The 26307-nt window shown below is 44.8% G+C and overlaps 1 protein-coding gene across 2 annotated transcripts in view; it reads left to right on the top strand.

The window, feature by feature from the left end:
* Positions 1–26307, top strand: part of SLC15A4 (solute carrier family 15 member 4) — a 327049-nt gene that overhangs the window by 212994 nt on the left and 87748 nt on the right. The gene's annotated exons all lie outside the window — the stretch shown is intronic.

Here is a 26307-nt window from a genome sequence, read left to right as displayed (position 1 = left end):
GAATGACTAAACAAAGCGAACATTTCCGAAAGATTGAAGCACGCCAATGTCACCGAATCATTGAGCCAAACTAATGTCAGTGAATGACTGAAAAACATAAAAAACCACTGAAGGATTGAACCACACTAATGTCACCGAATGAATGAGACCAATCTCACCAAATGAGGGAACCACACCACTATCGCCAAATGATTGAACAAGACTGTCACTGAATGAATGAAACTAAAAACATCACTAAATCATTGAACTAAGCTAATATCACTGAATCGTTGAACTAAGCTAATATCGCTAAATTATTAAATTAAGCTAATTTAAGTGAATGATTGAACAAAACTAACATCACCGAATGATTAAACCACACTAATATCACTGAACGATTGAACAACACCAATATCAACGAATGATTGAACAACACCAATGTCACTGAATGAAACTAACATCTCCAGATGATTGAACCACACTGATATCACAGATTTATTGAGCCAAACTATTGTCACTGAATAATCGAACAAAACTAATATCACAGAATGATTGAAACAAGCTAATATCATTGAATGATAGAGCCACATGTATCCGAGATGGAGGGAATGTTTCTCTCATTTGCAAGTGGGAAGATGAGGTGGACCGAAGTCTTGGTGTCTCCATTATTGCCCTTGTCTCTCTCTGCGTAAGGCTCAGCAAGCACTAGGATCTCAGAGTTGGAACCAAACAACAAAACTGACCTACATTTGTTGAGCTGACTGCTTTCACCTGAGTGTCCATCTGTGATATCTGCTATCCTGTTTCTCGCATGTCTCCGCATTGGATTTATCATTTTTTTGTATTGGATTGTTTGAGATACATCACCTCAGGTGCCACCGGGAGCATAATCGAGGTTGTTTCCAACACTGGTGTTTCCAACTATGATACGGATTTATTGTTGTATCACCTGTTGAGACTGCAGTGGGGGAGCATGGCCCAAACAGTTGAACTCATCCTGTTGGGTTTGACAGCAGAAGCCCTGGAGGACTTTAATAACTGGCTACATTACAGGTGCTATAACCAGACTTTTCAAACCTCCACCAGGCTTTAGCTTTGTGATTAATCTGCAGTTAGGACTGAAATACTATTTTTGTTTGTATAACGGGAAGGGGCTCAGGTGAAGACTTCTGTGGTGCTGGAAGCCAGTGGTAATGGTCCTGGTTATCTGTATTGGACCCGCTTGTCTTGTAGGCGAATGAAAAGTACCTCTTGTTGGACTAGTGCTGTGGGTACACAGGAAGCGCATGAAGCGGGATGTTGGGTGTGACAATAGTGATTGTTGTCACGACATGCATGTGCATTAGTCCCAATAGAGCACTACGCATTTGTACCACCATTTTGATGTATTGTTTTTGATAGTTTTGGTTTTCATGATGCAGTTTGTGTGCTATATTGTTTTTATGAATTATGGTTTTGTTATTCATTGCACGCCTTTGTGAAACAATCATGTCAAAATTGTGCGGAGTTGGACTTTCATTTCACTGTGAATATTTCCTTCCCTGATGTTGGTGGTTATTAGCATAGTATTTTTGCATTAGTTTGGCAGGAATTTGATGATCCCTTTGACCGCTTAAGTGGTAATTCCCTGTGATTGATGCACGTGTTGCGAGTGGTGGCTTCACGTACAATCGACGCTTCACAGAAGCCATTGCTTCGTTTAGCTCGCCATTATGAGCATATTGATATAGCATTATGGCTTTAAATAAATGATGGCTCTCATTCGCAGGCTGTCATTTTATAGTGCTGGACGCTTAACTGGTCTCATAAGGTACTTTTCATTCTGCTTCGTAATTGCCTGCTTCATCCCAAGGCTGCCTGTGTGAGGGAGGGAAGGTGAGGCCAAAGACACGGCTCGTTGTGTTGTAGGTGGCCTTTAAATTTGAAGCAGTCTGGGCCAGCGAGTCATTGTGAATACCAAAGAGCAATATGTTCGCATTCACCGCCCAGACATTGCCCCTTTTATGATTATTTTAATACCAACTAGAGTTGCAATACCAACTTTACTGTTTCTTATTTTGAAGACAAGAGGTGCAAGAAAATACCTTACCTTAATCCTTAAGAACAAGGAATGCACATACAATCTGTGCTGTCTCTTTGACTTTAATGCATTGTAAATGTACTCGATACTAGCTGAAGAAGTGGTATCAGTTTTCAGAACGTTACGTTCAGGGGGATTTTCATGGATGTTCAGAAACACTGAAGATCATTTCCTGCATACAGGATTGCAGAATGCAAAAAGCCCTAATTCAGGTAATCTGAAACCTTGAAGGCCTGTTCTAGACCAGGTGATGGAATACATAGCAAGAAGGTAGGCTGTACAGATGCTGGCATTTGCCCGGACGTTGAGTGAAATTAGGCTCCTAGGAGACCGACGGTCCCGATATACGAGTGATTGGGAACACGCTTGCAGTTGGTGATAGTCCTGATATGACTAATTTAATCAACGGCATAAAACAAACGAACATATATAATGGTACCCCTTCATTTTGGGAATGGAGCCATAAGGCCCAGCGAAGGATTCACTTATCTATAAGGATTCCACATTTGATTAGGACAACCCTAAGAGTCTCATTGGTTAAATTGACATGGGTTCCAAAGAGGGACATAGAAATTCTGTCTTGAAAAAGGTGGTTACCATTCATATAACACCGCCGAAACACGTCGACGCACTGGATATACTAAATCCATTCAAAATGCTGGCATAATTGATAAGGAAGTTTGTACTAATCATATGCCTGTTTTTTTATTTTGTCTATGGATTCGTTCACAAACTACAAAGAAGTGTACTGCCGTATATGTTGTCTCTTTTTGTCTCTCAACTTTATTTCCAACTTTAATCCTTGTGTGAACTACAGCGTATTTTATTATATTGTGTTAAATATTGAGGCCACGCTTGCATTGGAACCTTTTTGTTATTTTTATATCTTTATTTTGATATTATCATGAATTGCACAATGGAAATGTTATATAGTCATGAAACATCTTTTTATGTATGGAAAAATGTTTTAACTTATGATTGAATGCTTGTGTGAAACAATTTTTAAACTCCTTTTTCCCAATAAATATATGATACATTTTCCCTCCATTTGAGTACTTGTGACACTACAACTATAGACCTTTTGGGCTTTGTAATGTTTGGAATATGAGTGTAAGAGGATCCGCGGGTATGTAACACAGGGTTATCAGACTTGTCATTACAAAGAATTATGAGGGCCTACTCTTGTGGGTAATACCTGTGCTATTTCATTACAGCATGCCAATATCCATGTTGAAGTAGCTCCAGGATATTTTGGCATGTGCTTGAGTGTTGGAATTTCAGCCCCTATCCTTTGGTGCTTCTGATATATATTTTGCGTCCTGATGATGACCCTGCTCTAAATTTCAATGCTCAGGGGTCGAAACGTCGACAAATAACATATGTGGACTGTGCTTTGAAGAATTTGATGGTGGATATCAACACTCGTCTTGTGGGTGTTGACTTGAGACATTCTGTTGTCCTTAGCCACGTGTATATATTTTTGTACATAGCATGTATGCACTTTTTGCTCACTATATATCACTTTCACTGCACCGTCACCTGTTAGGAGCACCATGTATAAGTAATATACTATACTGTTGATTTGATTCATATATTCTTAAATAAGATATGTATAACAAATGCACGAAGCCCATAACTGAAACTTACTCAGACTTTTTTTTCGATCCCTGCTTTAACACTATTGCCGTGGAAGTCAAGGGCTATACTTCCCCCATAGAGACCACTTTATCTTTTAACAATTGGGCAAATATTCAGGCAGCCACCCCATGCCCTAAAGAGCATTCAAAAGTCTGGGCGTCTGGATAGATAACAAGCTTACCTTGGAGGTGCAAGTGCAAAAATGAGCTGCCCGCTGTTTGTTTTCTGAGAATGCGCAGTAAAATCTTACTGTTCTTACTTCCAACTGCTATTAGACTTGTGGTTCAAACATTAGTCTTGTCTCGTTTTGACTATGGCAACTCTCTTTATCTGGAAGCCTTTAATAGGTAGTGAGAAGGCTTCAAGTTGTCCCGGGATTACCGGGTTGCCCCTTTTATTCTAGGAATATAACGATTCTGGCCAGCACATTGAGACCGATGCTTGGAGGAGTTCTTGCAGCTCAGCTATGAGTCTTCAGGGGAGGGGGCTGCAGCATCAGGACCTCCACAAATCCTGGACTTCTGCAAAGACAGCAACCTGGTGCTGCAAACCTATGGAGTGTAGTCGCTGCTGATGCAAGCTTCCGGCCCCTGGTGCGAGGACCTTGTGTTTGCCTTCCAGTCTGCAGATCAGCCACTTCCAGAGCAGGGACCAGCTCTCGTGACCATCTCTGAAGCTTTCTGCATGAATCTATGCGAGATGAATCCAGAAATGGATGTGTATTGGAAGGCGCGCACCAGACAGCCACGGCTACGTCAGATCAGGGGACTCCGTTGCACCCCAGCATCCAGAGTGGTTTAGCCAGATGTTTCTGCAAGACCAGCTCCTAGGACATTCAAGCCAGAATGGATTTAACCCCTAAAGAGGGCAGTGTTCATACAGCACTCTATACATCCCTTGTAGACACAACTGCACAGCACACACCCTAGAGAAAGTGAAGGGCCCCAGTTATTTGGGAGGTAATACATTGTTCTAATGGAGTGGGGGGTGTAGATGTCCCACAGAACGCCAAGTTAGAAGTCTTGCTTCCCTTCATTCAGAGCAGCTACTATTAACCGTATTTCTATCTACTGCTTGGTGAGGGGGTACCAAGTACCCCCCACGACGGGTTAGGGTGCTTTTTGAATATGCTGCCGGAATAAACAAGAACAGCATGAAATACCTCCAGTGGGTTCTGAAGATGCCAACCACGCTGGTAAACAAGCTTTGCAAAGCCAGTGAGTCTAGCCTTGTGAGGCTGTTGAGATGGATAATGTATTTTTATTGGAAGAATGTGCTGAAAAAAAGAAAACCAGTGGCTGCCATAGGCGTGCATTAAAAACCTGTCATTTCAAATTAAAAAAACAGTCCCTGATGTGGCCATTTTACTAGTCATTTTATATATAAAGACTTCCATTTGTACCATGCATTTATTATTTCCGTTAGATGTGAAGGAGACAAGAATAAATCACCAGCTAACCAAGCACTCAAAGTACAGTTCTCTACAGGGTTACCTAAACATGCTAAAACCTAAAAAAGTAGTCAGAAAATAAATCACAATCTACCTGGGCGCCTGACGTGCTAGCAAAATAAGCACCTGCTATTTAAAGTTCATACAAAACATAACTAGAATGAAAAAAGCACCCTTGGCGCCAAGTTTAGCGCTGAGGAGAAAGGGACAATGTTTGGAGGCGGTGTGCTGTCACTTGCTGTGAAGTGAGCCAATGGGTGAAGTGGGCTGACCCATGCCGTCACTTCCTGTGAAGTGAGCCAATGGGTGAAGTGGGCTGACCCGCTGCCCTCTGTTATATGCTGTGGTGGGCGGATGCAACATCCGATCAGCAGGTTTAGCAGCTCAATGGATGAAGCACAAAGTGATCAAAAGTCTGTTTATATGTATATATATATCATAGTATTTTTTTGGACAAAGAATATTCTAGTGAAAGCTGCCTCGAAGGCCAGACCTAGATAGCGTAGCACGATGGCGCAGCGCCCACTCATTGCACGGATGTCCAGCCCTAAGCCCTGACAGTCCGTTGATCCAAACCCGAAGAAAATGACCTTTTAAGACACTTTGAAGACTTATGTTTTCAACTTAAACTTTAAAGGGCCTAACTTTCAAGGCTTCGTTACTATTATGCTTCATATGCTTACCCCTAAAACAATTTTTAATTTTTATTTATTATGATGCCTTTTTCTTTTACTGCTGAAGTTTTAGCTGGCGTTTAGTTTTTATTTGATATAATATTTTTGTTGGTTTTTATAGCTACCTTTGAATGGGCTGGAAGTTCTTTATTTGCTCCCTGTATTTCATGTTTGCTGATTCCCGCCTCCCCCACTCGCTGTCTCTGCTAGGCAGTGTTTTGGGCAGTCATGGCCCACCTCTGTGAATATCTGGCTTTAGGGGGGATGCTAGAGCTGAGTACAAGTTTTAAACAAACAGGAACCCTTCGCCTTTTCTCCCGCAGTGCACTCATTTCATCATCTTTCAAAGGCGGAAATCTGGGGTCGCCCCTGGTTGAATATAGACGCAATAACCCCATTTGCTTTCTGACTGGCTGCCTTTAAGTGAGTTCAGATACATTCTGGCTTGATTTCAAGGCCTGCCTTCTTAAAAATAAACATATTTAATAACGCAGGTCACTATGGAAAATGAAACAACTGGTGCTTAAGCTTTAATAGGTGAAGTAAAAAAATGCATTATGTATGAGGAGCTGTATAAATTTCCATTTAAACTTGCCTGTGATTAATGCAAGCACTCACGGTCAGTAAGTAAATGGCCAGCTACTTCTGAGTTTAAAGGATTGCACGTATGCGGTAAATTGTTGCGAGAGCCCCTCTGATTGGCTCTAATGAACATCTGCTATGTATGCACCGTGCACTTTATTGGGAATTCTCTGCTGCAGTATTTAAACCTGCCCAAGTGGAAAATTAATCTGCTTTCATTATGGAGTTTACTAGATGCAACTGCATAATGTGTTTTAATATATTCTTTGTATGGAAAAAGACTTTGTGGGCTTTTAAAGCCTCCCGCCACCTTACGAAGGACCACTAAGGGGGTCTGATGCTCTAGGACCCTATTATCAAAACATTCTCGCAGTCTCGACAACAGAGAGGAAGGGGGCAGTCCCTGAAGCCAGAACACTCAAGCCCACCCATACTAAACAAGGGTTGACAGACACGCCCATTAGCTTTCCAAGTGGGAAGATTGCCATGCCACAAAGGCATTGTGTCCCCTCCCCCATCAACCCACTCTGTCAGTCACAAAAGACATCCCAGGGGAGGGTGGGCAGCAGCTTCCTTCACAGGCTCCAGATCTACCCAACAGCAACATCTCCACATGTGACTATGAGCTGCTGAATCCCCCCCCCCCCCCCCCATATAGCTTTAGCGCAACACCTCAATCACAGCTCTTCTGAGATCTCCCAGGACCTTAGGAGTCAACCTACTAGTTAATTCCCCCTCAGCACCCAAATAGCCTGAAGGTCCCGGATGTGTGAGAAGACGGTAATGACAACTCTTAAACTCCACTGACATGTGCATCACAGTCCCAACTCTCTGATGAACTGTCCCATAATATCGTACGTGAGCCAAACAACGGGGTGAGGTGGGACCTTGCGACGGTCCACGTGGAGGAACATGCAGCTGCACAGTCTATGCTCCGGAGGCACATCCTTCGTTCACGTCATCGTTGACTCTAGAACCTCACGTAACTCATCCTTACTTCAATGCACAGAAATGCTGCATGTGCTGCCTGAAGAGTCTACAGTATGAGAGGAAAGAAAGCTGGCCAACAAAGCAACGACGGATCCTCTTCTAACTTGTCTATTCTCCTTAACCAGCCGTCCACACCCCAAGCCGGCCGCTACAACCCTTGCCATCTGCCTTTGACCCCTGGGCCACCTAAACCAATACTACACACCTCAAAGAGAATGAAGGCACCCCACTGAGCCACGTCCCACGACTATCACGAAGGGCCACTTGTATTTGTATTTTGGTGTTTAATAAAGCACAGCTTCTGTAGTAGCACATCAAGACACTGAGAAACTCTGGAAGCAACTCAATATGGATCAAAGGCGGCCTTCAGATGCTTTCTGGTGTGTCCGAAGACAGAGAGTCTTCCAAAGCATTGTCTCTCACAACAGAGATGTAGAACAAGCCAGGAAGAGTTGTCAGCTCTTGACTGAGAAACCACCCAGCCTCGGAAGGAGCAAGAAGAAACGCAGGCATCTTAGAGGCGCGTAAACTGGAATGTATTATAGATGTGGTGCTGTGATGAGGAGGTAGCAGATTACGAAACCTTACACAAATTTTGAGATTACTTTTATTCAAACTAAATTCAATAATTGAACAAGTTGTCATGATCTTTGGTCGCATGAGGTGTCTCTTCAAGGCAAATTGAAACTCACTGAGTGTGGTTCATGCTCTTTTGGAGCTGGGTGTAGGAGACTGGAATGTTCAGATTAGCTGTGGGATGATTTGTACGAGGGTGGATTATGTCAATATAAATTCTCTAGTTTGTAGAGTGCCCTGTTTTTTAGCTGACAACCATCGAGGATGTGTTAGATTTGAGTTTAGGAAGGATGAGTAAAGTTCGAGTGGGGAAATGAATAACCTTTCCAAATGGAAAGAAGGAGTATAGATTGAGGGGCCATAAGTACGCAGTTTCAGTAGTCCAGTCTGGAGAGTACCAAAGATGCTTAATGGATTGTGACTGTGGAATGGGAGAGAGGAGTGTGCTTTCCCACTTGCACTAAGCTGACCTGGTATTGACTGTTTTTAATGAGTCCATACTCCATGAGCGACTAAGAATAACTCTGAGGTTTCAACCTGATGGAGAGAAAGCTAAGTTGTGGCTTGGACCATTGGGGGGAGGTCTGGAGCATATGGAAGTGGGGCCAAGAGAGGGGTGCTTTTGTGGAAGAAAAGTAAGGAACTACATTTTTGTGAACTGGAGCATCAAGCGTGAATAGCTCATCCTTTGGCAAATTGTAGTCCGTCTGGCATTCGTGATTGGATTTGGGTAAACAAGTTGGGAAAAGGAAAACGATTTGTGTTCAGATGGGGTACAGATGGTAGGAGTAGCCAAAAGTAGAAATCTCACCAAGAAAGATAATGTAAGCAGAGCATAGAAGAGTCTTCATGAATGCGCCTTGGGGAACACCACTCAACTCGGAAGAGGGATGACCGGGATAGGTTTCAGTCCCATACTATGAAGAAAGAGTAGTTTGAGCGATAGAATGATAACCGTTGTAGAGTAGCTCCTGTGATAGCGATGTTATGACCCCTGTGTTCGGGTACCAGCACACAATGCAGCGACGCCAATCTCAAGAGGTATGAACAGCCTGTTTCAGCTTCAGTGAACGCCGCATTCTATTCCAGCTTCATTTTGTGGATCACTTTTTCTTCAAATATTGATAAGGTGCATTGCACTACTTCAGTCAGAATTTATTCAGGCACCCTTGTGAGGGAATACAAAAAGGTGCTCAGATGTTGACTGCTCCAAGGCAGTCTTGACTGCTGCCCTTCACAATCCAAGCTTCTGCAGGAGGACAGATGTGGTGTCATCAATAGTCATTAAGTGTAACATCTTTTAAACCAATCACGGGCCTGTCCTTGGATTTCTAAAAAACTGATCTGACATAACAAAAATGATGGGCGATGTTGAACCCGTGCAACGACACCCAGAGTATATGGGGGTCACTTGAAGTTTATGCAGTGCTGCTAACAACACCATCATGTACAGAATGAGGTAAATCTTACTTTCTGGTAAACTTCTAGAAATCCCAAGGCTTTAATTCTGACAAAGCTGCCCTCACTCATTGTTTCGCGGTTTCTTAGTAGGGCAAAGAGTTGCCTGATAGTCCATCATTAGTTTGGCAAATGTAAATTGTGACTGGAATTCACCTATTCTAGAATATCCAAGTTAGGGTGTCTAAGCCACACGATCTCCTGGTATCTGAAATACATCTTGTACTTGATGAGAGAGCTTTTTTGCCTCAGCTGATCTAGGAAAGAGATGTGATGACTCTGATCAGCATCAATGATAGTCTGTCCATCACTTAGCCCCAAGAAGAATGAACTGCCTCCACAGGCACGTCATGTGGGAAGTGAAGGACTTCAGTGTCTGAACTGATGCAGTTTTTCAACAGGTTTTCTGCAGTTGTATAAAACATTGTCCTGCAGATAATGCCTCTGTAGAGGATATTTCCTGTGTTGTAAGCAAAAGATGCTACAGAGAAGGAGTCCTTTGACCACATTTCTGTAGGGCATGCATTTCCCTGATTCCTAAACCTGAGAGAGACGAGCTTTCAATGTAAACTATGGACTTATTCCGCTCCAACAACCAGTACTCCAGATTTCACTTTAGAAGCCCCTGATGGACCTCATCAATAAGTTCCCCATTTTGCGGTGTATAAAATAAAGTGAACCCAGAGCGAAGCCATGCCTGGGGCATCCAATGCTACTGTACAAACCCTTCAGAGGAGGGGCTTCCTTCATCCAGGAGACCCTCTCTGGAATAATGCAGCATTAACAATAGAGTATAGGCCATTATATGACATGACCATCTGGACAACGGGATCCAGACCATTGAGCACAAAAGTTCATCTGGTGCTCTTAAATCCTTCACAGAACTCTCTACGGAGCTTTATGTGCACTAAAGCCAGTTTAGGAAATATTTGCAATTAAGACGCTGACCAAGCTCGAGTCACAGCCATGATGTGACGCCACCGTTCTGGCTGTTTGGTTAGATGGAACGCTTCCTTAGGCGTAGGTGGCAAGCAGGATTCCCATAAACATGCACTGAGGAAGAATGGTCAGATCTTACGGGGACTCATGACGAAGGTCTTAACGAAGCATGTTCTAAATTTAGCTTCTTTAAGGTCCTACAGGACTGGACCCGTTACAAGCTTCAAGGGCTAAAATGTCCTCTCTTCAAGCTGGCGGCGCTGACGTGCAGAGGGTGACCTACATCACACTCACTGGCACTTTCCTAATATACAAATCTACTGATGTCTCATTTGACGCCTTTTGCTTTAAAAAAAATATATATATTAAATTGGGATTTGTCCATTAACCCTTCACCAGTGCTTGCAATGCTACAAGACACACACAAGATTAGAGGGATGAATAACCGTAAAACAATTAAACGACTCAGCTGTTGCACTGCCAAAATGATGTCCTCTCAGACTTTTGAATAGGACAACGAAGCCTGCATCTAAGAATTGGATGGACTCGATATCCTTGATAGAAGTACACAAGAGGCTGATCGATAAACGTAATGATCAACCTCACATGTTAAATTATATTTGGGGCCATTTCTTTAATAATAGTCTTTCATTCGTACTTGTCCTATCTTGGGGAAAGCAAGGGATGGCTAGAGGACTCAAAACTAAGTCCTATTTCCTGTGTTAACCTTGATCTCTGGTAGGAAGTTTCCAATGTTTTCTTTAAAGATATTCAGAGTAGCTTTTTCTTCTCCTTTTTTTGTAAATATTATAGATATATTTGCATAGATATGTTTGTAAGGTTGGTTGAAGAATTTGAGCGTATTGTGTTACTTCTCCTTTTTCACATTGGACAATATGATAGAAATTGCCGGCTTATTCAATTTATGATATCCCTTTTTGACTTGTGTTCAATCTTTAAGTGGTAACTCACTGTCCATGTAAGAATGTGCATCAGTTGTCTGTGAAAATCTAAATAAAAACATGCATACTCTATCACCCCCATGGTTCTAGAAGTAAGGTGGCCAGGCTGTGCTTCAGGTGTAGGTCTGAGCATCCAAAACCAAGTGGCCAGGGTTTGCGTAGCCTGAAGATTAGTGACCACACCTCTCCAAAGGCATCAAAAACCATGCAGGAGGAGTTGTGATCACACTACTCCATAGGCATCTAGAACCAGGCAGGAAGAGTTATGACCACACCACTCCAGAGGCATCAGGAACCAGGCAGGACGAGTTATGACCACACCACTCCATTGGCATTAAGAACCAGGCAGGAAGAGTTGTGACCACACCCCTCCAGATGCATCAAGAACCAGGCAAGAAGAGTTACCAGGCAGGAAGAGTTGTGACCACACCACTCCAGATGCATCAAGAACCAGGCAGGAAGAGTTGTGACCACACCACTCCAGATGCATCAAGAACCAGGCAGGAAGAGTTGTGACCACACCCCTCCAGATGCATCAAGAACCAGGCAAGAAGAGTTACCAGGCAGGAAGAGTTGTGACCACACCACTCCAGATGCATCAAGAACCAGGCAGGAAGAGTTGTGACCACACCACTCCAGATGCATCAAGAACCAGGCAGGAAGAGTTGTGACCACACCCCTCCAGATGCATCAAGAACCAGGCAAGAAGAGTTACCAGGCAGGAAGAGTTGTGACTACACCACTCCAGATGCATCAAGAACCAGGCAGGAAGAGTTGTGACCACACCACTCCAGATGCATCAAGAACCAGGCAGGAAGAGTTGTGACCACACCACTCCAGAGGCATCAAGAACCAGATAGGAACAGTTGTGACCACACCACTCCAGAGGCATCAAGAACCAGATAGGAACAGTTGTGACCACACCACTCCAGATGCATCAAGAACCAGGCAGGAAGAGTTGTGACCACACCACTCCAGATGCATCAAGAACCAGGCAGGAAGAGTTGTGACCACACCACTCCAGATGCATCAAGAACCAGGCAGGAAGAGTTGTGACCACACCACTCCAGAGGCATCAAGAACCAGGCAGGAAGAGTTGTGACCACACCACTCCAGAGGCATCAAGAACCAGGCAGGAAGAGTTGTGACCACACCACTCCAGAGGCATCAAGAACCAGGCAGGAAGAGTTGTGACCACACCACTCCAGAGGCATCAAGAACCAGTCAGGAAGAGTTGTGACCACACCACTCCAGAGGCATCAAGAACCAGGCAGGAAGAGTTATGACCACACCTCTCCATTGGCATCAAGAACCAGGCAGGAAGAGTTGTGACCACACCACTCCAGAGGCATCAAGAACCAGGCAGGAAGAGTTGTGATCACACCACTCCATAGGCATCAAGAACCGGGCAGAAGAGTTGTGATCACACCACTCCATAGGCATCAAGAACCAAGCAGGAAGAGTTGTGATCACACCACTCCATAGGCATCAAGAACCGGGCAGAAGAGTTGTGATCACATCACTCCAGAGGCATCAAGAACGGCCCCTCCTCAAGGTGTTCGTTACCCTCCTGGCCCCACAGGTACAGCAGCCATCCCCTCTCCCTGTAAGAAGGACCGCTCAGTGTGCAAACTAAAGGTCACTGATGTGCCTCAAAGCAGTCACCCTCTTTGTAGACAGGACCCTACGGAGATTATGGACGTCCCCCTACGTATGTATGGGCGAGCTATTGCAAGAGGTCAACCTGTGACATTTTCGATAAATGCTTTGTCCTTTTAACAAAGTATGTGATTTGGAAAAGGTTTTGTCAGGAAATTATTGGTTGCAAAATGCAAACTTGTTTAGAGACACAATTTCGGTTAAAGTTCGACACCTCTAATGCTAAACTAAATGTTTAGGTTAGAACAGGGTGAAAGCTTGAAGACGTTTACTTTGTTGTTTATGATTTTGTCGGTCAGTGCTCCACACGTTGATTGTCACAGCTGCTCTCTTGAGTGGCTCCAACCCTAACAGTTCATTCCTCTCGCTCTGTAAATCTTCAGCTCCTTGGAAACAAGAGGGTGCCAGAGGCGGTCTCTGTCCTACCCATCCCCCACCCTGGAGCCATTGCACGTGGCCCAACAGAACCTTATCCTGTCAAGTCAAGCAGATTTTCATACAATTTTACCTTTACAGTAATTTAAAAAGTATATTTAAATAGATTGTTGTAGGAAAACCAACCTTAATCCATTCACTAATGCTTCCGTGGCTTCTAAAATGCCACGTTTGAGAGCCGGCAGCGGAATTCTCAAAAGCGCTCTTTCTTGACAGAAACCTGGTATTGTAGCAGGGCTCCTTGTGAGGCTGTGAGGAGGCTCCACGGATCTCGAGACATCCTTCACTTCTTCCATTGTCTTTCATCTCCCTGCCCTACTATGTGCTGACTCAGCAACAAACCCCCCTCCACAAATACTCTATTTTTAAATGGCAGCCACGCGAGCCAATGAAAAGAGGATCCTCAGCAGCGCCCTTAGTCCCACAGCTCTGTGACTTCAATTTAGGGGTCTTTAGTAAATCTGGCTTCGGACGTTAAGATATCATAAAATGCTGCAAAGGTCAGACGCAGAACACGACTCGACAACCTTAAGTGTAACACATCTATCCCTCTCGACATGAGTTCCATTGACCTGGGTAGCAATAAACCTGTAATTTCAACGTCGAGAAACCACAAACTTGGGTGACCATGCACTTTACAAATACAGGTTATGCTACTTTAGCCTCCTGCCAAAACAAGGCACCCTAAGCTGAGCATCAAAGCCAAGAACAAAGGGTTCAGTAAGGAGCCAGCTGAGGTAAAGTGATCTAGCTGTGTCCCAGAGTGGACTTTGCGTAAGTCTCTGACGCCGTGTCCTGGAGTGGACTTTGCGTAAGTCTCTGACGGCGTGTCCTGGAGTGGGCTTTGCGTAAGTCTCTGACGCCGTGTCCTGGAATGGGCTTTGCGTAAGTCTCTGACGCCGTGTCCTGGAGTGGACTTTGCGTAAGTCTCTGACGCCGTGTCCTGGAGTGGACTTTGCGTAAGTCTCTGATGCCGTGTCCCAGAGTGGACTTTGCGTAAGTCTCTGACGCCGTGTCCTGGAGTGGACTTTGCGTAAGTCTCTGACGCCGTGTCCTGGAGTGGACTTTGCGTAAGTCTCTGATGCCGTGTCCTGGAGTGGACTTTGCGTAAGTCTTTGTTGCCGTGTCCTGGAGTGGACTTTGCGTAAGTCTCTGAAGCCGTGTCCTGGAGTGGACTTTGCATAAGTCTCTGACGCCGTGTCCCAGAGTGGACTTTGCGTAAGTCTCTGACGCCGTGTCCTGGAGTGGACTTTGCGCAAGTTTCTGAAGCCGTGTCCTGGAGAACTCGCAAGTGCTTACCACACAGCTCTGTAAAGCCATAGGGGTCGAGCTTTCACAGCTCAGTAAAAGAGTCCTCCAGGGCGGGTGTTCAGCATCTTTGAAGGACTGGCTCATCCAGACACCCCAAAGAACAACTTCTGCTCATCACGACAAGACTGCAGAGATCTAGTTCTTGCATTCTAAAATATCCACGGTTACATACCCCGTGTTAGACCACCACTGTACCATTTCACCTGTTCCCATTTTTTACCACTTAATTTCTTTCAAGAGTTTGGAGTCCGAAAAGGTGCGCAAGCATGGCATTAAAGAAGACAAGTCTAGCTTGCCCATGAAAATGTGCTCAGTTGCCTCCATCAAACAATGTATCCCCTAAGACTTTGTTGAGATAAGTGCCTTCCTGCTCGGAGTCATTCCCATCAGTTAATCAATCAGGAATTTTGTATGGTGCGTCTACTCATCCCTGAGGGTCTCAAGGCACAGCCTTGCCATCACTTCCTTCTCAAACGCTTTCCGATTACCACCCTCCCAAAATAAAACTCCATCCGCACACCACAGAGCCTGGCAAACTACCAGCCTAGATCTAGTGAACTTGTCTCTAGCACATTCGCTGAGAGGGAACACCCAAGTCGACTCCAACAATATGTGGACCAGAGTTACCTTTTCATCCTCTCCAGTGAGGACCTTGCAGACGTGGCTCCACTATGGCTAACATTAGGAAAGAGTTCCGCTCAGAGAAGAGTCCCACTCAGGCTAACAGAGAAGAGTCCCACTCAGGCTAACAGAGAAGAGTCCCACTCAGGCGAACAGAGAAAAGTTCCACTCAGGCGAACAGAGAAGAGTTCCACTCAGGCGAACAGAGAAGAGTTCCACTCAGGCGAACAGAGAAGAGTTCCACTCAGGCTAACAGAGAAGAGTCCCACTCAGGCGAACAGAGAAAAGTTCCACTCAGGCGAACAGAGAAGAGTTCCACTCAGGCGAACAGAGAAGAGTTCCACTCAGGCTAACAGAGAAGAGTCCCACTCAGGCTAACAGAGAAGAGTCCCACTCAGGCTAACAGAGAAGAGTCCCACTCAGGCTAACAGAGAAAAGTTCCACTCAGGCGAACAGAGAAGAGTTCCACTCAGGCGAACAGAGAAGAGTTCCACTCAGGCGAACAGAGAAGAGTTCCACTCAGGCGAACAGAGAAGAGTTCCACTCAGGCTAACAGAGAAGAGTCCCACTCAGGCTAACAGAGAAGAGTCCCACTCAGGCTAACAGAGAAGAGTCCCACTCAGGCTAACAGAGAAGAGTCCCACTCAGGCTAACAGAGAAAAGTTCCACTCAGGCGAACAGAGAAGAGTTCCACTCAGGCGAACAGAGAAGAGTTCCACTCAGGCGAACAGAGAAGAGTTCCACTCAGGCGAACAGAGAAGAGTTCCACTCAGGCGAACAGAGAAGAGTTCCACTCAGGCTAACAGAGAAGAGTCCCACTCAGGCTAACAGAGAAGAGTCCCACTCAGGCTAACAGAGAAGAGTCCCACTCAGGCTAACAGAGAAGAGTCCCACTCAGGCTAACAGAGAAGAGTCCCACTCAGGCTAACAGAGAAGAGTCCCACTCTGGCTAACAGAGAAGAGTCCCACTCTGGCTAACAGAGAAGAGTCCCACTCTGGCTAACAGAGAAGAGTCCCACTCTGGCTAACAGAGAAGAGTCCCACTCTGGCTAACAGAGAAGAGTCCCACTCTGGCTAACAGAGAGGAGTCCCACTCTGGCTAACAGAGAGGAGTCCCACTCTGGCTAACAGAGAGGAGTCCCACTCTGGCTAACAGAGAGGAGTCCCACTCTGGCTAACAGAGAGGAGTCCCACTCTGGCTAACAGAGAGGAGTCCCACTCTGGCTAACAGAGAGGAGTCCCACTCTGGCTAACAGAGAGGAGTCCCACTCTGGCTAACAGAGAGGAGTCCCACTCTGGCTAACAGAGAGGAGTCCCACTCTGGCTAACAGAGAGGAGTCCCACTCTGGCTAACAGAGAGGAGTCCCACTCTGGCTAACAGAGAGGAGTCCCCCTCTGGCTAACAGAGAGGAGTCCCCCTCTGGCTAACAGAGAGGAGTCCCCCTCTGGCTAACAGAGAGGAGTCCCCCTCTGGCTAACAGAGAGGAGTCCCCCTCTGGCTAACAGAGAGGAGTCCCCCTCTGGCTAACAGAGAGGAGTCCCCCTCTGGCTAACAGAGAGGAGTCCCCCTCTGGCTAACAGAGAGGAGTCCCCCTCTGGCTAACAGAGAGGAGTCCCCCTCTGGCTAACAGAGAGGAGTCCCACTCTGGCTAACAGAGAGGAGTCCCACTCTGGCTAACAGAGAGGAGTCCCACTCTGGCTAACAGAGAGGAGTCCCACTCTGGCTAACAGAGAGGAGTCCCACTCTGGCTAACAGAGAGGAGTCCCACTCTGGCTAACAGAGAGGAGTCCCACTCTGGCTAACAGAGAGGAGTCCCACTCTGGCTAACAGAGAGGAGTCCCACTCTGGCTAACAGAGAGGAGTCCCACTCTGGCTAACAGAGAGGAGTCCCACTCTGGCTAACAGAGAGGAGTCCCACTCTGGCTAACAGAGAGGAGTCCCACTCTGGCTAACAGAGAGGAGTCCCACTCTGGCTAACAGAGAGGAGTCCCACTCTGGCTAACAGAGAGGAGTCCCACTCTGGCTAACATTAGAGAAGAGTCCCACTCTGGCTAACATTAGAGAAGAGTCCCACTCTGGCTAACATTAGAGAAGAGTCCCACTCTGGCTAACAGAGAAGAGTCCCACTCTGGCTAACAGAGAAGAGTCCCACTCTGGCTAACAGAGAAGAGTTCCACTCTGGCTAACAGAGAAGAGTTCCACTCTGGCTAACAGAGAAGAGTCCCACTCTGGCTAACAGAGAAGAGTCCCACTCTGGCTAACAGAGAAGAGTCCAACTCTGGCTAAAGTTAGAGAAGAGTTCCACTCTGGCTAACAGAGAAGAGTTCCACTCTGGCTAACAGAGAAGAGTCCCACTCTGGCTAACAGAGAAGAGTCCCACTCTGGCTAACAGAGAAGAGTCCCACTCTGGCTAACAGAGAAGAGTCCCACTCTGGCTAACAGAGAAGAGTTCCACTCTGGCTAACAGAGAAGAGTTCCACTCTGGCTAACAGAGAAGAGTTCCACTCTGGCTAACAGAGAAGAGTCCCACTCTGGCTAACAGAGAAGAGTCCCACTCTGGCTAACAGAGAAGAGTCCAACTCTGGCTAAAGTTAGAGAAGAGTTCCACTCTGGCTAACAGAGAAGAGTTCCACTCTGGCTAACAGAGAAGAGTCCCACTCTGGCTAACAGAGAAGAGTTCAACTCAGGCTAAAGTTAGAGAAGAGTTCCACTCCGGCTAACCTTGGCAAAGAGTTCCTCTGTGGCTAACATTAGAGAAGAGTCCCTCTCTGGCTAACATTAGAGAAGAGTCCCACTCTGGCTAACATTAGAGAAGAGTCCCACTCTGGCTAACATTAGAGAAGAGTCCCACTCAGAGAAGAGTTCCACTCTGGCTAACAGAGAAGAGTTCAACTCTGGCTAACAGAGAAGAGTTCAACTCTGGCTAACAGAGAAGAGTTCAACTCTGGCTAACAGAGAAGAGTTCAACTCTGGCTAACAGAGAAGAGTTCAACTCTGGCTAACAGAGAAGAGTTCAACTCTGGCTAACAGAGAAGAGTTCCACTCTGGCTAACAGAGAAGAGTTCCACTCTGGCTAACAGAGAAGAGTTCAACTCTGGCTAACAGAGAAGAGTTCAACTCAGGCTAAAGTTAGAGAAGAGTTCCACTCAGGCTAAAGTTAGAGAAGAGTTCCACTCCGGCTAACCTTGGCAAAGAGTTCCTCTGTGGCTAACATTAGAGAAGAGTCCCTCTCTGGCTAACATTAGAGTAGAGTTCCACTCCGGCTAACATTACAGTAGAGTTACTCTCTGGCTAACATTACAGTAGAGTTACACTCTGGCTAACATTACAGTAGAGTTACACTCTGGCTAACATTACAGTAGAGTTACACTCTGGCTAACATTACAGTAGAGTTACACTCTGGCTAACATTACAGTAGAGTTACACTCTGGCTAACATTACAGTAGAGTTACACTCTGGCTAACATTACAGTAGAGTTACACTCTGGCTAACATTACAGTAGAGTTACACTCTGGCTAACATTACAGTAGAGTTACACTCTGGCTAACATTACAGTAGAGTTACACTCTGGCTAACATTACAGTAGAGTTACACTCTGGCTAACATTACAGTAGAGTTACACTCTGGCTAACATTACAGTAGAGTCCCACTCCGGCTAACATTACAGTAGAGTTCCACTCCGGCTAACATTACAGTAGAGTTCCACTCCGGCTAACATTACAGTAGAGTTCCACTCCGGCTAACATTACAGTAGAGTTCCACTCTGGCTAACATTACAGTAGAGTTACACTCTGGCTAACATTACAGTAGAGTTACACTCTGGCTAACATTACAGTAGAGTTACACTCTGGCTAACATTACAGTAGAGTTACACTCTGGCTAACCTTGGCAAAGAGTTCCTCTGTGGCTAACATTAGAGAAGAGTCCCTCTCTGGCTAACATTAGAGAAGAGTCCCACTCTGGCTAACATTAGAGAAGAGTCCCACTCAGAGAAGAGTTCCACTCTGGCTAACAGAGAAGAGTTCAACTCTGGCTAACAGAGAAGAGTTCAACTCTGGCTAACAGAGAAGAGTTCAACTCTGGCTAACAGAGAAGAGTTCAACTCTGGCTAACAGAGAAGAGTTCCACTCTGGCTAACAGAGAAGAGTTCCACTCTGGCTAACAGAGAAGAGTTCCACTCTGGCTAACAGAGAAGAGTTCCACTCTGGCTAACAGAGAAGAGTTCCACTCTGGCTAACAGAGAAGAGTTCCACTCTGGCTAACAGAGAAGAGTTCAACTCTGGCTAACAGAGAAGAGTTCAACTCAGGCTAAAGTTAGAGAAGAGTTCCACTCAGGCTAAAGTTAGAGAAGAGTTCCACTCCGGCTAACCTTGGCAAAGAGTTCCTCTGTGGCTAACATTAGAGAAGAGTCCCTCTCTGGCTAACATTAGAGTAGAGTTCCACTCCGGCTAACATTACAGTAGAGTTACTCTCTGGCTAACATTACAGTAGAGTTACACTCTGGCTAACATTACAGTAGAGTTACACTCTGGCTAACATTACAGTAGAGTTACACTCTGGCTAACATTACAGTAGAGTTACACTCTGGCTAACATTACAGTAGAGTTACACTCTGGCTAACATTACAGTAGAGTTACACTCTGGCTAACATTACAGTAGAGTTACACTCTGGCTAACATTACAGTAGAGTTACACTCTGGCTAACATTACAGTAGAGTTACACTCTGGCTAACATTACAGTAGAGTTACACTCTGGCTAACATTACAGTAGAGTTCAACTCTGGCTAACATTACAGTAGAGTCCCACTCCGGCTAACATTACAGTAGAGTTCCACTCCGGCTAACATTACAGTAGAGTTCCACTCCGGCTAACATTACAGTAGAGTTCCACTCCGGCTAACATTACAGTAGAGTTCCACTCTGGCTAACATTACAGTAGAGTTACACTCTGGCTAACATTACAGTAGAGTTACACTCTGGCTAACATTACAGTAGAGTTACACTCTGGCTAACATTACAGTAGAGTTACACTCTGGCTAACATTACAGTAGAGTTCAACTCTGGCTAACATTACAGTAGAGTTCAACTCTGGCTAACATTACAGTAGAGTTACACTCTGGCTAACATTACAGTAGAGTTCCACTCTGGCTAACATTACAGTAGAGTTCAACTCCGGCTAACATTAGAGAAGAGTCCCACTCCGGCTAACATTACAGTAGAGTTCCACTCCGGCTAACATTACAGTAGAGTTCCACTATGGCTAACATTACAGTAGAGTTACACTCTGGCTAACATTAGAGAAGAGTCCCACTCTGGCTAACATTACAGTAGAGTTACACTCTGGCTAACATTACAGTAGAGTTACACTCTGGCTAACATTACAGTAGAGTTACACTCTGGCTAACATTACAGTAGAGTTCCACTCCGGCTAACATTACAGTAGAGTTACTCTCTGGCTAACATTACAGTAGAGTTACACTCCGGCTAACATTACAGTAGAGTTACACTCTGGCTAACATTACAGTAGAGTTACACTCTGGCTAACATTACAGTAGTTACACTCTGGCTAACATTACAGTAGAGTTACACTCTGGCTAACATTACAGTAGAGTTCAACTCTGGCTAACATTACAGTAGAGTTACACTCTGGCTAACATTACAGTAGAGTTCCACTCTGGCTAACATTACAGTAGAGTTCCACTCCGGCTAACCTTGGCAAAGAGTTCCTCTGTGGCTAACATTAGAGAAGAGTCCCTCTCTGGCTAACATTAGAGAAGAGTCCCACTCTGGCTAACATTAGAGAAGAGTCCCACTCAGAGAAGAGTTCCACTCTGGCTAACAGAGAAGAGTTCAACTCTGGCTAACAGAGAAGAGTTCAACTCTGGCTAACAGAGAAGAGTTCAACTCTGGCTAACAGAGAAGAGTTCCACTCTGGCTAACAGAGAAGAGTTCCACTCTGGCTAACAGAGAAGAGTTCCACTCTGGCTAACAGAGAAGAGTTCAACTCTGGCTAACAGAGAAGAGTTCAACTCAGGCTAAAGTTAGAGAAGAGTTCCACTCAGGCTAAAGTTAGAGAAGAGTTCCACTCCGGCTAACCTTGGCAAAGAGTTCCTCTGTGGCTAACATTAGAGAAGAGTCCCTCTCTGGCTAACATTAGAGTAGAGTTCCACTCCGGCTAACATTACAGTAGAGTTACTCTCTGGCTAACATTACAGTAGAGTTACTCTCTGGCTAACATTACAGTAGAGTTACACTCTGGCTAACATTACAGTAGAGTTACACTCTGGCTAACATTACAGTAGAGTTACACTCTGGCTAACATTACAGTAGAGTTACACTCTGGCTAACATTACAGTAGAGTTACACTCTGGCTAACATTACAGTAGAGTTACACTCTGGCTAACATTACAGTAGAGTTACACTCTGGCTAACATTACAGTAGAGTTACACTCTGGCTAACATTACAGTAGAGTTACACTCTGGCTAACATTACAGTAGAGTTCAACTCTGGCTAACATTACAGTAGAGTCCCACTCCGGCTAACATTACAGTAGAGTTCCACTCCGGCTAACATTACAGTAGAGTTCCACTCCGGCTAACATTACAGTAGAGTTCCACTCTGGCTAACATTACAGTAGAGTTCCACTCTGGCTAACATTACAGTAGAGTTACACTCTGGCTAACATTACAGTAGAGTTACACTCTGGCTAACATTACAGTAGAGTTACACTCTGGCTAACATTACAGTAGAGTTCAACTCTGGCTAACATTACAGTAGAGTTCAACTCTGGCTAACATTACAGTAGAGTTACACTCTGGCTAACATTACAGTAGAGTTCCACTCTGGCTAACATTACAGTAGAGTTCAACTCCGGCTAACATTAGAGAAGAGTCCCACTCCGGCTAACATTACAGTAGAGTTCCACTCCGGCTAACATTACAGTAGAGTTCCACTCTGGCTAACATTACAGTAGAGTTCCACTATGGCTAACATTACAGTAGAGTTACACTCTGGCTAACATTAGAGAAGAGTCCCACTCTGGCTAACATTACAGTAGAGTTACACTCTGGCTAACATTACAGTAGAGTTACACTCTGGCTAACATTACAGTAGAGTTACTCTCTGGCTAACATTACAGTAGAGTTACTCTCTGGCTAACATTACAGTAGAGTTACACTCCGGCTAACATTACAGTAGAGTTACACTCTGGCTAACATTACAGTAGAGTTACACTCTGGCTAACATTACAGTAGTTACACTCTGGCTAACATTACAGTAGAGTTACACTCTGGCTAACATTACAGTAGAGTTACACTCTGGCTAACATTACAGTAGAGTTACACTCTGGCTAACATTACAGTAGAGTTACACTCCGGCTAACATTAGAGAAGAGTCCCACTCCGGCTAACATTACAGTAGAGTTCCACTCCGGCTAACATTACAGTAGAGTTCCACTCCGGCTAACATTACAGTAGAGTTCCACTCTGGCTAACATTACAGTAGAGTTCCACTCTGGCTAACATTACAGTAGAGTTCCACTCTGGCTAACATTACAGTAGTGTTCCACTCTGGCTAACATTACAGTAGAGTTCCACTCTGGCTAACATTACAGTAGAGTTACACTCTGGCTAACATTACAGTAGAGTTACACTCTGGCTAACATTACAGTAGAGTTCAACTCTGGCTAACATTACAGTAGAGTTCAACTCTGGCTAACATTACAGTAGAGTTCAACTCTGGCTAACATTACAGTAGAGTTCAACTCTGGCTAACATTACAGTAGAGTTCAACTCTGGCTAACATTACAGTAGAGTTCAACTCTGGCTAACATTACAGTAGAGTTCAACTCTGGCTAACATTACAGTAGAGTTCAACTCTGGCTAACATTACAGTAGAGTTCCACTATGGCTAACATTACAGTAGAGTTACACTATGGCTAACATTACAGTAGAGTTACACTCTGGCTAACATTAGAGAAGAGTCCCACTCTGGCTAACATTAGAGAAGAGTCCCACTCTGGCTAACATTAGAGAAGAGTCCCACTCTGGCTAACATTAGAGAAGAGTCCCACTCTGGCTAACATTAGAGAAGAGTCCCACTCTGGCTAACATTAGAGAAGAGTCCCACTCTGGCTAACATTAGAGAAGAGTCCCACTCTGGCTAACATTAGAGAAGAGTCCCACTCTGGCTAACATTAGAGAAGAGTCCCACTCTGGCTAACATTAGAGAAGAGTCCCACTCTGGCTAACATTAGAGAAGAGTCCCACTCTGGCTAACATTAGAGAAGAGTCCCACTCTGGCTAACATTAGAGAAGAGTCCCACTCTGGCTAACATTAGAGAAGAGTCCCACTCTGGCTAACATTAGAGAAGAGTCCCACTCTGGCTAACATTAGAGAAGAGTCCCACTCTGGCTAACATTAGAGAAGAGTCCCACTCTGGCTAACATTAGAGAAGAGTCCCACTCTGGCTAACATTAGAGAAGAGTCCCACTCTGGCTAACATTAGAGAAGAGTCCCACTCTGGCTAACATTAGAGAAGAGTCCCACTCTGGCTAACATTAGAGAAGAGTCCCACTCTGGCTAACATTACAGTAGAGTTCCACTCCGGCTAACATTACAGTAGAGTTACTCTCTGGCTAACATTACAGTAGAGTTCCACTCCGGCTAACATTACAGTAGAGTTACACTCTGGCTAACATTAGAGAAGAGTCCCACTCTGGCTAACATTAGAGAAGAGTCCCACTCTGGCTAACATTAGAGAAGAGTCCCACTCTGGCTAACATTAGAGAAGAGTCCCACTCTGGCTAACATTACAGTAGAGTTACACTCTGGCTAACATTAGAGAAGAGTCCCACTCTGGCTAACATTACAGTAGAGTTACACTCTGGCTAACATTACAGTAGAGTTACACTCTGGCTAACATTACAGTAGAGTTACACTCTGGCTAACATTACAGTAGAGTTCCACTCCGGCTAACATTACAGTAGAGTTACTCTCTGGCTAACATTACAGTAGAGTTCCACTCCGGCTAACATTACAGTAGAGTTACACTCTGGCTAACATTACAGTAGAGTTACACTCTGGCTAACATTACAGTAGTTACACTCTGGCTAACATTACAGTAGAGTTACACTCTGGCTAACATTACAGTAGAGTTACACTCTGGCTAACATTACAGTAGAGTTACACTCTGGCTAACATTACAGTAGAGTTACACTCTGGCTAACATTACAGTAGAGTTACACTCTGGCTAAAATTACAGTAGAGTTACACTCTGGCTAAAATTACAGTAGAGTTACACTCTGGCTAAAATTACAGTAGAGTTACACTCCGGCTAACATTAGAGAAGAGTCCCACTCCGGCTAACATTACAGTAGAGTTCCACTCCGGCTAACATTACAGTAGAGTTCCACTCCGGCTAACATTACAGTAGAGTTCCACTCTGGCTAACATTACAGTAGAGTTCCACTCTGGCTAACATTACAGTAGTGTTCCACTCTGGCTAACATTACAGTAGAGTTCAACTCTGGCTAACATTACAGTAGAGTTCAACTCTGGCTAACATTACAGTAGAGTTCAACTCTGGCTAACATTACAGTAGAGTTCAACTCTGGCTAACATTACAGTAGAGTTCAACTCTGGCTAACATTACAGTAGAGTTCCACTATGGCTAACATTACAGTAGAGTTCCACTATGGCTAACATTACAGTAGAGTTCCACTCTGGCTAACATTACAGTAGAGTCCCACTCTGGCTAACATTAGAGAAGAGTCCCACTCTGGCTAACATTAGAGAAGAGTCCCACTCTGGCTAACATTAGAGAAGAGTCCCACTCTGGCTAACATTAGAGAAGAGTCCCACTCTGGCTAACATTAGAGAAGAGTCCCACTCTGGCTAACATTAGAGAAGAGTCCCACTCTGGCTAACATTAGAGAAGAGTCCCACTCTGGCTAACATTAGAGAAGAGTCCCACTCTGGCTAACATTAGAGAAGAGTCCCACTCTGGCTAACATTAGAGAAGAGTCCCACTCTGGCTAACATTAGAGAAGAGTCCCACTCTGGCTAACATTAGAGAAGAGTCCCACTCTGGCTAACATTAGAGAAGAGTCCCACTCTGGCTAACATTAGAGAAGAGTCCCACTCTGGCTAACATTAGAGAAGAGTCCCACTCTGGCTAACATTAGAGAAGAGTCCCACTCTGGCTAACATTAGAGAAGAGTCCCACTCTGGCTAACATTAGAGAAGAGTCCCACTCTGGCTAACATTAGAGAAGAGTCCCACTCTGGCTAACATTAGAGAAGAGTCCCACTCTGGCTAACATTAGAGAAGAGTCCCACTCTGGCTAACATTAGAGAAGAGTCCCACTCTGGCTAACATTAGAGAAGAGTCCCACTCTGGCTAACATTAGAGAAGAGTCCCACTCTGGCTAACATTAGAGAAGAGTCCCACTCTGGCTAACATTAGAGAAGAGTCCCACTCTGGCTAACATTAGAGAAGAGTCCCACTCTGGCTAACATTAGAGAAGAGTCCCACTCTGGCTAACATTAGAGAAGAGTCCCACTCTGGCTAACATTAGAGAAGAGTCCCACTCTGGCTAACATTAGAGAAGAGTCCCACTCTGGCTAACATTAGAGAAGAGTCCCACTCTGGCTAACATTAGAGAAGAGTCCCACTCTGGCTAACATTAGAGAAGAGTCCCACTCTGGCTAACATTAGAGAAGAGTTTCACTCTGGCTAACATTAGAGAAGAGTTTCACTCAGTCTAACATTAGAGAAGAGGTCTTGTCAGCTAACATTAGGGATGGCTAACTTTGAAGAAGAGAGAAGAGTTCTTCTCTGGCTACCATTAGAGTAGAGGTCTTGTCAGCTAACATTAGGGAAGCGGTCCAGTATGGCTAACGTTGAAGAAGCGGTCCACTCTGGCTAACAGTAGAAATGAGTTCCACCTAAG

Source organism: Triturus cristatus, chromosome 11, assembly GCF_964204655.1.
Source record: "Triturus cristatus chromosome 11, aTriCri1.1, whole genome shotgun sequence".
Lineage (NCBI taxonomy): Eukaryota > Metazoa > Chordata > Amphibia > Caudata > Salamandridae > Triturus > Triturus cristatus.
This window is presented reverse-complemented; position numbering and strand designations above follow the sequence as displayed.